This window comes from Populus euphratica, unplaced genomic scaffold (assembly GCF_000495115.2).
Source record: "Populus euphratica unplaced genomic scaffold, PopEup_1.0 scaffold718.1, whole genome shotgun sequence".
Lineage (NCBI taxonomy): Eukaryota > Viridiplantae > Streptophyta > Magnoliopsida > Malpighiales > Salicaceae > Populus > Populus euphratica.
The window spans coordinates 103,432-117,418 of NW_011500605.1; positions in this window are offsets into that span (position 1 = coordinate 103,432).

Here is a 13,987-nt window from a genome sequence, read left to right on the forward strand (position 1 = left end):
TATTGTTGTAATCCATAATATTTTAAAGAAAAAAATTACAGTACTAAATTATTAATTAGGTTCATATTAAAAAGAAATCATTTAAGATAATTTTGAAAAAAAATATAAATAAATAAATAAATAAAGAAGACAATCTTGGGAAAAGAAAAAAGAAAAAAAATGTAAAACCCAAAAAAATATGGGGGAAAAAATAAAAAAATGAGGGGAAAAACAAAAAATATAAATTACAAAACAGCAAAAAATAAAATAGAAAAAAACACGTGGAAAAAGCTATAGTACTTTCCCAAAGTATTTTAGAATATTTGTTAATGTGATAATATTTACAAGTGAATAAAATCACAACAAGTAGTAAAGATTTTTTTCTCTGTTTTTATTAAATTCATTTATAAAAAAATACATAATATATTTGTACTTTATTTTTATTAAATAATTTTCTTCAATAATGTGATAGTAGCAAATTGTTATAAAAAACAAATAATAAATGAAAGGTATAAAAAAAAAAGTTGATGGGATTATAGAGGCTCTATTTATTTTTGCATTTCAAAAGCATGTTGGAAAAAAATGAATTTTTTTCTTTGCTTCAAATTATTTTTTTTTATGTTTTTAAATTATTTTGATGTGCTAATATCAAAAATAATTTTAAAAAATTAAAAAATATATTATTTTGATATATTTCTGAGTGAAAAATATTTTAAAAAATATCTATAACTATATTTTCATACATGAGTTAACTATAACTATACTTTCATACATGAGTGTTAAAGGATTTCAAATATCTTATAAATGACTATCATTTGCTTGTTTTTCTATTTTTTATTGTGTTTCTTTTACTTTTCTTTTTTCTTTTTATTGTGTTTCTTTTACTTGTCTTTTTTGGTTTTCTTATAGGGTCATCCTTATTTTTTCTTGACTTTGTGAAATATCTTTTTTTAATTCGGATATGTCCCCTAATGCTTGGGTTTCTTAGGCACTTTTTTTTAGTACTTAGTGAAATCTATAGATGATCTAATTACAATTTATTAGTGTTGATTTTTTTATGACTGATGGTTTTCTTTCTTTTTTTAAAATTGATGCTTGCATGTCTTGGAAAAGACAAACCCCTCGTATAGATGGAGGGAGATGTTGAAGCCTTGAGTTTTGAAGATAATACCATGGATGCTACACAATAGCATTTGGAATTAGTAATGTGAACACGCAGAGAAATTTCTTGTTTAATATAATAATGATATTTGTCCGTTACAATGCAAAAAATTGCCATGAACATACATATTATCAAGGTTAATAAGTCAAGAAAGTTACAAGAATTTGAAACATGAACAATTACAAGTGGTGAGAAAGTTAAATAGCAGGTTTAAATTTTATAAAATTCAACAACTGCAAAGAGATCAGTTCTTAAAAGAGATGAGTTGAAGCATGAAGCTAACAAGAAAAGCATTTAGATGATGACTATGAATTTATTAACACAAGAATATCTTATTAAGTCTAAACTATAGCGTAGTTAAGCTAGTTGTTGTGTGTTTTCCATTCAATTAGTAAATGCCTTCTTTTTTGATGCAAGCTATTCTTCTATTATATTGCCCCCTTTTTTTCTTTAGAAATTTTTCGGCTTGTGTAATATACATTAATGTTTCATGGAAGCTTCATATTGAAAATAAAATATAAAATAAAAATTAAAACAACTGATGTATATATTTTGTGAAGATGCACAAGATAGAATATTGTGATTTAATATGGCACATGTAAAAGTGGTTTAATGATCAATATACATGGCTCAAGGTTATAAAATTCATTTCTTTTATTAAAAAAAAAAAATCAGCTCAGCTCATTTTTATTTCATTTCAACCGCCAATAATATTTTTTTTATTTATAATAATAGATTGATTTATTAATGAAACATCCATTCAAATAATGGTAGGGAGAAACACAATGAATTAAAAAAAAAAACTAAAGAAAAAAAATTAAAAACAAGTCTGATTACAGTATATCAGGATCATCAAAATCTAATAAGCTTTATTCCTTGCACGTTTCCTGTCTATGTTTATTCAGAGATAAATGCTTTCAGCACTGCGAATGAAATCCAGTATAGGTCTTGATTTAGCTAGTCCTACCAGGTCTGGTTGTTAGAATTTGAGCCATAGTATTCAGCATTTTGCATTGCAGTTTTTGACTCAAGCTCATCATCTTGAGGCAGGAAGCCCGATATTTCAAGCTCCATGCCAAACATAAACACTTCAACAAATTATTAACAATCCAGGCAGAGAAATTATGTAGCTTCAATTCTTCACGTAGGCTGGTTGTTACATCCCCATTTCCCTTTCAGTACCAAAATACGTGCTCTTGTGATTTCATGTATCTAAGTTAACAGAAGCACTTGGGTAAAGTTTGACTACAGAAAGTATCATTTGAAAGGTTTTTTCTGCTCAATAAACCGGAACCGATAAATTTGAACCCTACGTGTGACTCCCTGTGAGTTAGCTGACTAGAATTAAATTACCTAGCTGAGATACAGAGAGAAAGAGAGAGGAGAGGGAGACACGAAGAAAATGGACTGTGTAAGAGCTTATTTTGCATGTGCTCGTTGATAACCTGGGTTTATTTTGTGCATGTGTATACTTAATGACTTATTGTAAGTGATGGATGCAGGAGAAACTTGATTTGATGATTTGCAGATGCAGGATTTCAGAAGGTTGAGTATGAGAATCTTGTTGGGGGAGCTGTAGCCATTCATTCAGGCTTATATATATATATATATATGTAAGGTGCTCAAGGACAAACCTTTTTGTCTCAGATTTTTCATAAATAATTCATCTGCAGAGACTTTGACAGCACACCAATTATCCTCTTTCTTGTCTATTTAGACATTCAATTCGGAGGACTAATGCATTTTTTGTTTGGTGTTGTTCTTGAATAAATGACTACTAATCTTGTTTTTCTTTTTTTTTCCCTTCTCTCTCTCGCTGTTTTTTTATTTCTAGTAGATATATACTACTAATCTTGTTTCCCTTAACAGAAACTCAAGATTTTGCCGTAAGAAAATCAAAATAGAGAGACTGGGCCCATATAACAAATTAAAGAAGAAGATGAACAGTTTAAAAGAAAAAAATAAAAATATTAAAATTTTAAAAAATAAAAATAGTTTCAAATAAAATAAATATTTATTAAAAAAAACAAGGATTGAATTTGAAATATTAAAAAATTTATAAGGATAAAATTAAAAAATATTTACTATGAAATATCATAGCATAATGTTTTAAAATGGGTTAATGTCTGTTTCTATGATTTTAATTTTGTGTTTAAAGGTTTCATATATTATTTTTTATATTAGTGTCATCGTTGTCAGATCATTAGGTATTTTCACCGGTTATTATCAGTAATATCATAAAACAATAATACATGTCTACTTTTCAAGGTATGCAACATTTAATTTATATATATTTTTGTCTTTAACGTTGAATAGTGAAATAAAAAAAACTAAATTAATAAGATTGATATAAAACTTAATAAAAAAAATACAAAACATAATTCACAAAATAATATAATATTGAAGGATACATTAAAAAAAACTAAATAAAAAATATTAAATTATTAAAAATAAAATTTAAAAAATATAAAATACTATTCTAATAAATATTACTTTAAAAATGTGGGTACCATGATTTAGCTACAATAAAAAATTACAAAACCATAATTTTTAAAATAATTAATATTAAAAAATGAAAAACAAAACTAAAAAAAATACAACAAATTTAGACCATTAGAGTTTTGTTAATTAATAATAAGTTTAATATTCACAAATAACACGACTAAAAGATTGATATCTTCTTCTAAGTACAGGAGTGTCGAAGTAATAAATAACCCGGCAAGACCGGGGTCGAACCACAGGAAGGTTAATTGTATAAATTATAGATGACAATAATACAATAACAATAACAATAATAACAATAACAATAACAACAATAACAATAGTAGTAGTAGTAGTAGTAGTAGTAATACTAATAATAATAGTAATAAAGAAAAAGAAGGAGGAGAAGAAGATGATGATGAGAACTTTGAGATGAAATATTAATGTAAGGATTAAAAAATAATAATAACAACTATCAAGGTTAGAAGTTCCACTAATGTTATGTCAAATAAGTATAGTATAAATTCTTATTATTCAATTGGAAACCACACATAAAGGAGGTTCTAATAAAATTATAAATTGTTAACATGATCACATTATTATCTTATTTGATTAATGCTAATACTTGTAAATCTCGTCAAGCATTCATGATTATAACTTATATTAACAACAAATCAAGTTGCTTTCATAGTTCAGGTATCGATTATACCATACAGTATGGGCTACGAGAGTGCCAAGTATTTGTTGTACCAAGTGTTATACAATATAAATCTAGATTAGTTATTTAACAAGTAAAGTATTAAAGAGTAAACAAGATAACAAATACAAAACATGTTAGTATCAAACATTAAAGTCCATATTAAGTTTACACTATTCTTATTCTTACACTATTAGTGTAACTTTTTCATCTTGACATAATAAACTGAACTAAACATAATGAAAGAAAGAAAAATAAATAAATAAGATAAGAATATAAATAAGATCAAAGTTAACTTTGTAAATGAAAGGAAATGAAAGGCATAAACTTAATATTAATGAAAACAAAGCATAAACATTACAAAAAATACAAAGAGAAAAAAAAAAAAGCATGATCTTGATCTAGAAACCAAGATGCCTAAATGCATGGCAAATACCTCCTTTTATAGGCCAGAATTGGGAACTATTGATTTGATGAGTAGGTGGTCAACTCTTGACTTGGTGACAATCCTTATCTTCTCTTATCTGCCCAAAACATCATTGATAACATCAAAATTAGAACCACTTGAAAGCATGAAAGTTGTAGAAAATTATCTCAGCTTTCTAAGGTAAAATATTGAGGTCATTTGGACTTTTAGAACTCCAGATATGGGCCAAACACTGAACAGTGCTCGGGTTGGAGGATAGATTCGGACTTCTTTGTTGTTGCTACAATTTGAACTTGAAAATGACCTTTTTAAACTTGGGCTCCATATGAAAGTTATAGGCCTATGTCTTAGCTTTGCATCCATATAAAGTAGACCTAAATCTGAGATCTACAGCTCCAGATATGACCTAATTACCGAACAGTGTTTTGATTTGGACAGCACTAGTATCTCTTTTCTAAGTTTGGCCATCTCTTTGTCCTTTCAATTTCAGTTCTTAAATTCATCAATCAATCCTTTCATTTATGTGATAGGCCTAGATTTAAAATAAATATTTATCATAAATTAAAGGTATCTTATATTATTAGATATGTTATTATAAAACATGCTTTAGTTAAAAAGTTATTGATACTTCAAGTGCAAAATGATGATATAAAACTTTAATAAAAATACACTTTTAAGTATTAATTAATGAATGTTTCCATCCCTTGTCCAATCATATGAATTGTGGGAGCAATTGTTTAGATCATAAACTGACCTCAGCTTGCTAGTAGAGCTAGCCAAAGAAATGGCTTCGCTGTGAAATAAAGGAATGTTTGGTAACGTGATTTTTATTGTTTTTTAAAATATTTTTATTTTAAAATATATTAAAATACTATTTTTTAAAAGTTTTTTAAAATTATTTTTAAGATTAGTATATAAAAAAATTTAAACATAATAAAATTTTTTTAACAAAACAAATTGAATTTTTTAAAAATACAAGTTGGCCCGCATTTCTAAATACTCTCGTAAATGAACACAGAAATATTCATTGGATGGGTGAATAAATATAATATTTTTTAAGTATTTTTTATTTAGAAATATATTAAAATAATATTTTTTATTTTTTAAAAATTATTTTTAATATTAGTGCATTAAAATAATTTAAAAATATTAATTTAAAATAAAAAATAAAAAATTTAAATCTTTAAAAAATATTTTTAAAACATAAAAAACAGTTACCATATTACATCACATTCATCATATGCAAATGGCTAAAAAATCAACATAAGAATGACATGTAACATATGTGTCAAGGATTAATGATCTAGATTTTATATGGGAGAATATGGAGCCTATAAAAAGGTCATGGCGATGCTCTATAGACATCCACCATTAATTAAGTCTTTTTTTTATATACAAAAAACTATTCAAGTAATTTTATTTAAATACACTATTTTCATGATTTTCACTCTTTTTAAAAAAATAAAATTCGAAACTATATTTCAATGTTCAGCAATTAACGCATTGTTTTGAGATTGTCTTTTCTCAAAAAATAAAAATTCAAAAATTATTACGATTTTTTTTTTAAAAAAGTAAAATAAACAAAGGAACCAAAAACACAAAGGATAAATTCAACACTCCAAAATTTCAGATGCATTTAATAATATCGTATGAGTGTGTGTCTTTGTGTGTGTGATTGTTTTTAACTTGATTTGGTTTTTATTTAAAAAATAATTAAAATAAAATTTTAAAAAGCTAAAAAATTAAAATTAGAACCGAACTGGAATTGATTCAAACTAACCAGTTTCGGTTTGGCCTAGATCATTTTGAACATAAAAATTGAAAAAACCTATATTTGTTGTTTGAGTTTTTATTGGGGTTTTCTAATGGTTTTTTGATGGGTTTATAATTGATATTAATATTATCTAATTTTGTTTCAATATTTCATAATATATTTAATTTTTTTTCATTGAATGTTCATTTATATTAAATTATTAATGCTAATATTGTGTTCAGTATATTACAAGTCTTTTTAATATTTGTGTTTTGAACTCCTCCTACATTGTTTAAATAATACACACACCAAATTAAAATCTAAATTATAAAACATTGTTTTCAAAAGAATTTTAAAAAATAACAAATAATCTTATTATAAGATATAAAACACTTTAAGTAAAAAATTATAAATTTTAATTGTACATATTATCCCAATCAAAAAGTTCATCAAAATAACAAGAATATTGCATTTTGGTTCTTTCTTATCATTATCATTGATATTAAAACCTGAAATTCAAGATCAAAACTGAAAAAAAGATTGAACAAGAACCAAACTTAAGAGCTACCAAAACCAACTCAACATGCAACCATTTCTCACAAAAAAGAAGCACAAAAACGAGGACCATAAAAAAAAAAAAATCTCTTTGTATTTTTTGTAATGTTTATGCTTTGTTTTCATTAATATTGAGTAACGAATAAACCAATCAAGTCAGCAACTGACATAATGCATTCTCAAACAAACCCTGTAAGACAGATGATCAAATGTTACTTAAGCAAAGTTCAGATCTTGATCACAAAATCACTACTTTTAGCCAAACCCCACAATAGATTCAAGCCAACAGCGGAAACCCAGATGAAAAAAAGGGCAAAAAAAAAATAAACAAAAAACCCATTAAAGAAAATGAGAGATGAGCAGTGGAAGAAAGTACCTAGCTTGAAAGATCAGGAAAGCTGAAAGAAGATTTGAACTTTAGCAACAAAAACACTGTAGATAGAGAGCTCCTTGTAATGAAATACTGGGGAAGCTTGACAGCCTCATAATCTGAGCATGGATTTCACAGAACGTTAATATAATCCAAATGCAAATTTGCTTCTAATAATGCCCGAGAAAATAACCAGTAGCAGTGGGTGCATATATTCCTACTGTAGGAACTTTTTCTGGCTTCTTATCCAACAAAACAGCACGAACAAGCATAATCAAAGAACCAGACCCAGGCTAAAAAACGAGGAAAGAGATAAAAATTTAGAAGACATAAATCTGAAGTTCAAACTGTCGGAGCAAGCAAAAGCTCAAATTTAAAACAGTTAAGCTTACCAACCATTTTATTAGAGTTTTCAAGATCACTAGACAGAGTGTTGAAAGAGATCGACAAAAAAAAAAAAGATTTCGTTAAATAGCAATGGATTTATCGACAAAATATTTTTGTCGGTAATTTGAGGTTGAAATTACCGACGGTTATATTCCGTCCATAATTCAGTCGGTAACTACCGACAGAAAATTTCCGTCGGTAGTTACCGACTGAATTACGGACAAAAACGTTTCCATCGTAAAAAAAAAGGGTCGTTGACATGGAGGTTTTGGCGGATTAATTTTTTAGACGGAATCACCGACGGATTCAAAAAGACAGCTCGTACAGCGACCGCCGTTTATATTGCCGACGGATTCACTAACGGATTTGAAATGGCAGATCCGTACGGTGACGTGTCGATTGTCCTGTTAGAATCATCGACGGTTTCACCGACAGATTGTCCGTCGGTGAAACCGTCGGGAAAAGTTAATATATGTACATGCTATCGACCCTCTCCTCCCCTATTTCTCCTTCTTCTTCCTAATCCCAACTCTCCCCATCTGCAAACAACCAGCCCCCCATCCCCCCCAAACAAAAATCTCTCTCATATCAGCACAACAAGTTATATTTCTTGAAATTTTGTGGTCATAGCATCTGTGTTTTGATTTACCGATGGATTTTATCAATTTTTGTAAGTAATTCTTTCTTTTTAAATCTTAACATTTAATTAAATGTCAATTTTATCATTTTTTTAGTATATGTATTTTGTTAGTAAATGTACATGTTTTATTGTTATTTCTTAAACAAACTTGTAGTATATGAATGTATAATTCTATACCTGTTATGGTTTGTTTTAGATTTTGTAAGATTGTATTTGTTTGTAAATTGTTAAAACTTTATGGAACTACCAAAGTACATGTGTTGTTTTGAAATAATTAATAGCTTACTTATTGGGTCTGTTTAAAGTTTTGTCAATGGTATTGCAGAGTGGTAATTTCTGTAAATTTATATATTTTAATTTGTATGGACGTTGATAAATGATAATGAATATTTAATATTTATGAGAAGTTGCGATTGGTTTGTTGGATAATCTCGAGGTAAAGTAATATTTTTGCAAGTTTATTTACCTAACTTAGTTAATTATTACATTATGTCATCATAATTTTATAGAGGTTCGATATAAATCATAGATGATCGTTCATGGATGTATCGAGATTCACCCCAAGGATTACGGAGGATGGATTATTGTAACGGGGTTCAGGGTTTTATTAATTTCGCAACATCTATTCCTAGAAATTTTACTGGAGGCGATATTAGGTGTCCATGCAGGAAGTGTCAAAATAAAAAGTATCTACATCCAGATGTTGTAATGATGCATCTTCTACACAAAGGGTTTATGGAGAATTACCAGTGATGGTATGCACATGAAGAAGTATATGTTAGTGAGAGGAGAATGAAAGAAATGGTGGTTGGTTCTACTTCTAAAGCTAGCAACGAGAATGACAACACTAATCCTTACAGAAACATGGTTATGGATGCAATGAGAATGAATCAAGGTAATGTCAGTCAATGTCCAATCGTAAAAGAAGAATCTAATGTAGATGCAGCTAGGTTTTTTGATTTGTTGAAAGATTTTGATGAACCATTATGGGATGGATGCACGAACCATAGTAAATTATCGGTCGTAGCATAGGTGTTCACCATCAAGTCAGAGCACGAGTTGAGTGAGGCCAGGTATGACAAGATTATTGAATGGGCAAGAAGCATTTTACCTGAAGATAACAAGTTGAAAGAGAACTTCTATGCTGCGAAGTCCATAATGAAACCACTCAGTTTAGGATACTAGAAAATTGGCATATGCCCTAACTTTTGTATGTTACACTACCTTGAAAATGTTGAGATGACCGAGTGCATAACATACGAGCATTCCCGTTACAAACCTGGAACTAGCAGGGGAAAGACTCTAGTGACATATAAAAAACTTAGATACTTCCCGATCACACCTAGACTGCAGAGGTTATTCATGTCACCAAGGATTGTTGAGCACATGACATGGCACCAAGCACACCATGAGGTTGATGGAGTGATGGTTCATCCTTCTGACGGCGAAGCGTGGAAACGCTTTAACAGTGTTCATCCTCACTTTTTAGCTGAATCAAGAAATGTGCGTCTTGGGTTGTGTACAGACAGATTCAACCCTTTTGGGTCATTTGCTACTCCTTATTATTGTTGGCCAGTTATACTCATAGTTTATAACTTGCCACTGGGAATGTGTATGAGGCCGGAGTTCATGTTTTTATCTACTGTCATACCCGATCCAAGCAGCCTGAGATGGAATATAGATGTTTGTCTTCGACCTTTGATTGATAAGTTGGCGCAGTTGTGGTCCTCCAGAGCTCTGACTTATGATATATCGAGGAAACAAAATTACGTTATGAGGGCAGCTTTGATGTGGACTATCAATGATTTTCCAGCTTATGGAATGCTTGTTGGTTGGAGCACGTATAGGAAACTCGTATGTCCATACTGCATGGAAAACAACAAGGCATTCACGCTAGCAAATGGAGGCAAAGCTTTTTTTTTTTAACTGTCACCGTCGCTTCTTGCCACTTAATCACAGGTACAAAAAGAACATAAAAGATTTCTTTGTTGGCAAAGTTGAAAAAGATGTTGCATCCCCCTGTCTTTTTGGTAAAAAATTGCATGATGTTGTCTCAGAGTACAATGACATTGTGTTTGGCCTTCAATCAGGTAAGCAAAAGTTTACTGGTTTTGGTTTGACCCATAATTGGGTAAAGCAAAGTATTTTTTGGGAGCTTCCTTATTGGAAAACCAATCTGCTCCGCCATAACTTTGACATCATGCACATCGAAAAGAACATGTTTAAGAACATTTTCAACACCATCATGGATGTGAAGGGGAAGACAAAGGACAACATCAAGGCTAGATTGGATATAGCTTCATACTGTAACCGTAAAAATATGGAGTTGGTTTATGATGAGTCATAGGTCGCAAAACCAAGAGCAAGTTTCATGTTAGAGAAAAGCACATAATTACTAGTCTAAAAATGGCTTAAGAGTCTGCGTTTTCCGGATGGACATGCATCGAACATATCACGGCTGGTTAATATAGAGGACTGCAGATTGTATGGAATGAAGAGTCATGACTACCACGTGTTTATGCAAACATTTATCCCATTAGCTTTTCGTGATTTGTTGCCAAAGGGAATATGAGATGCACTCACAGAGACTAGTCATTTCTTCAGAGATATATGCTCCAGCAAGTTGAATGTTGATCACATTGAGAGGCTTCAAATGAATATTGTTGAAACACTATGCAAACTTGAGATGATATTCCCTCCATCATTTTTTGACTCAATGGAGCATCTCCCTATACATCTACTGTTCGAGGTAAAAGCTGGAGGACTAGTCCAATATAGATGGATGTACCCATTCGAACGGTTAGATATTACAGTTACAATGTAATTCATATATAAAAGTATTTTATATGTTTTTCTTAATTGAAAATACTTGATTAATATTTCAATGCAAGTACTTGTTTAATCTCAAGAAAAAGGTTAAGAACAAGGTGCATGTTGAGGCTTCGATATGTGAGGCCTATATTGTTGTGGAGATCTTAACATTTATCTCTTACTATTTTGAACCTCATTTGAGAACGAGAATCAATCGCGTTCCCCGACATGATGATGGCGATGAAGTGCCTTCTAGTGGGAACTTGTCAATATTCTCCAATACTGGACGACCCACACCTAAAAATACCGTAAGAGGAAGATATTTGTCGGAAATAGAGTTCAAACAAGCACACAATTATGTTCTATTTAACTGTGATGAGTTGAAACCTTTTATTCAGTAAGTTTATACTAATTAAACTTTTTTAGTAATATATTGTTAATTATATATTGTAATATCATACACTCATTGTCACTTGTAGGCAACATCGACAATATTTGCTCTCCAATAACTCACAGCTGACCGAATCCCAGATCTTTCAATTACAAGATGAGTAGTTTGCCACGTGGTTCTAAACACATGTAAGCATTATCACAAACTCATTCTAACTTACAAAATTACTGTACATATGCATGTCATTATGAGATTCTCGTTCATTTACTATTTATTGATGTACATTACATACAAGATTTATCAAATGGGTAAGAGTGCACCTAAGTCATTGTCTTCACTAATCCTAGGGCCTGAACGAAAATGTAAGTGCTAGAATAGGTATTTTGTCAATGGATATATGTTTTCCATACTGAAAAATACAGGCAAGGAAGAAAGACATACAACAACGGTGTTTGTGTTAAGGGATCTACTAGTAGTGAGTTAGATTGCAATATCATAACGAGCAGAATAGAGTGTTTTTATTCAAAATCTATTGGTATGACACGACTGACAGAGGAATCAGAGTTGGTCCGCACTATGGTCTGGTCGAAATCAACTCAAAAACTAGACTTCGCAACATAAACGATGTCTTTGTTTTCGCAAAGCAATGCCAACAAGTTTATTACACATACACCCCTTCATTTAGAAAGGATCGATTAAGAGTGGATTGGTTGTCCGTTTTAAAAACAAAACCCCGGGGTCGTGTCAAGGTTGTTCAGGATGAGAACGAAGACACAAGTGTGTGAGATGAAGTCTTTCAAGTTAGTGAGGTGGTTGAAACATATCGAGTTGCTCCTTCGATTGAATTGGAAGAAAATTCAAATTTTCGTGTTTTCGATGATAGTCTTGTTGAGGTTGACGCAGAGGAGTTGAATTTTGTTTTGAGCTCTAGGGGACAAGCAAATGTCGATGAAGAAGATGATATTCATATTGAAAATTGCGATGAAGGTGATGACAATTCAATTGATGACGATGAAGAAGAAAATTCTGACTAACTACCAAAATAAAGCCCTATGTAAAACCCTTTTTTTCATGTAATTTAGATTATGGATGATATATTTTGAAACACAAAATATTTATTACTTGAAACAATTAGTTGAAATGCCACAATTATGAAATAATTATTGATCATGAATGATATATTTTGTAACATGAAATAATTACTTGAAATGTCACCATATCACCGACTGCAACACCAACGACATTAACGCTTTACCAATAAATTTTGAAACCAATTTATCACTTTCTTTGCAAGCTTCTCTTGTAATTATTCTTCATTAAAAGCCCTTGTTTTTATCTCACAACTCTCAACTTTTCATCTCCTCAAACCCTCTTAAATTATTGATTTAAAGTGTTTTTTCCTTATTAATTCCACTTACAATATCCCAAAACCCTATCTCCAGAGAAGATTTGAGTAAATATATAAGAAAAAGAGAAGAGGATTGCTTTTTCCTTCCGATGATGGTCGCCAACCTCTACTTCTAGTGGGAGAGAAATTTTTTACTTGATTTATGATTTTGCCACTAGTCAATGTTTCTTTGTTATTTTAAGTCAATTTCTCGGTCACCGGTATTATTTTAAACCGACAATCTTCTGAATTTATATGTATTCCTCAACTAATATTTGGAAAAGCTTCACCTCAATTTATAAATTTTTTTAAAATTTTTTTATTTATTTCTTTTTGTCAAGATTTACCACTATTCATTAAGTTTGTACTAAATGATGTGCAATTATTATGATTGATTAAAACTTATTTAAACTTATCATAATACTTTTAATAATTTTTTAAAAGGTTTAGATTGAGGGTTTACTAAAATAAAAAAACCATTATAAAAATAAAATTTATCATGATTATCCACAATAAAATATATAAGAGGTGCATTTTTTTAATAGTAAAACCCCTTGATAATGTTCCTGAGTGGACCTAGAAATGGACTTGATTTTGGCACAGAAAAATTAGAGTGATATATCTTAAAAAAGACAAAAAAAACCAAAATCAAAGGTCATCAGGAGCAAAGTACTTAGTTATACTCAGTTATAAGTTTCAGTGGTTGTTTGGGAGTGTTTTTTTAAAATATTTTTTAAAAAAATTAAATTTTATTTTTATTTTTTTTATTGGAATTAATATGTTTTTGATATTTTCAAATTATTTTGATGTATTAATTTTAAAAATAATTTTTAAAAAATAAAAAAATATTATTAACATGTTCACTCAAAAAACAACTGCAACCACACTCCCAAACATGCTCCTAGAGGAAGTTGGAGTTTGTGGTTTCTTGATTTTTAAAGTATTTT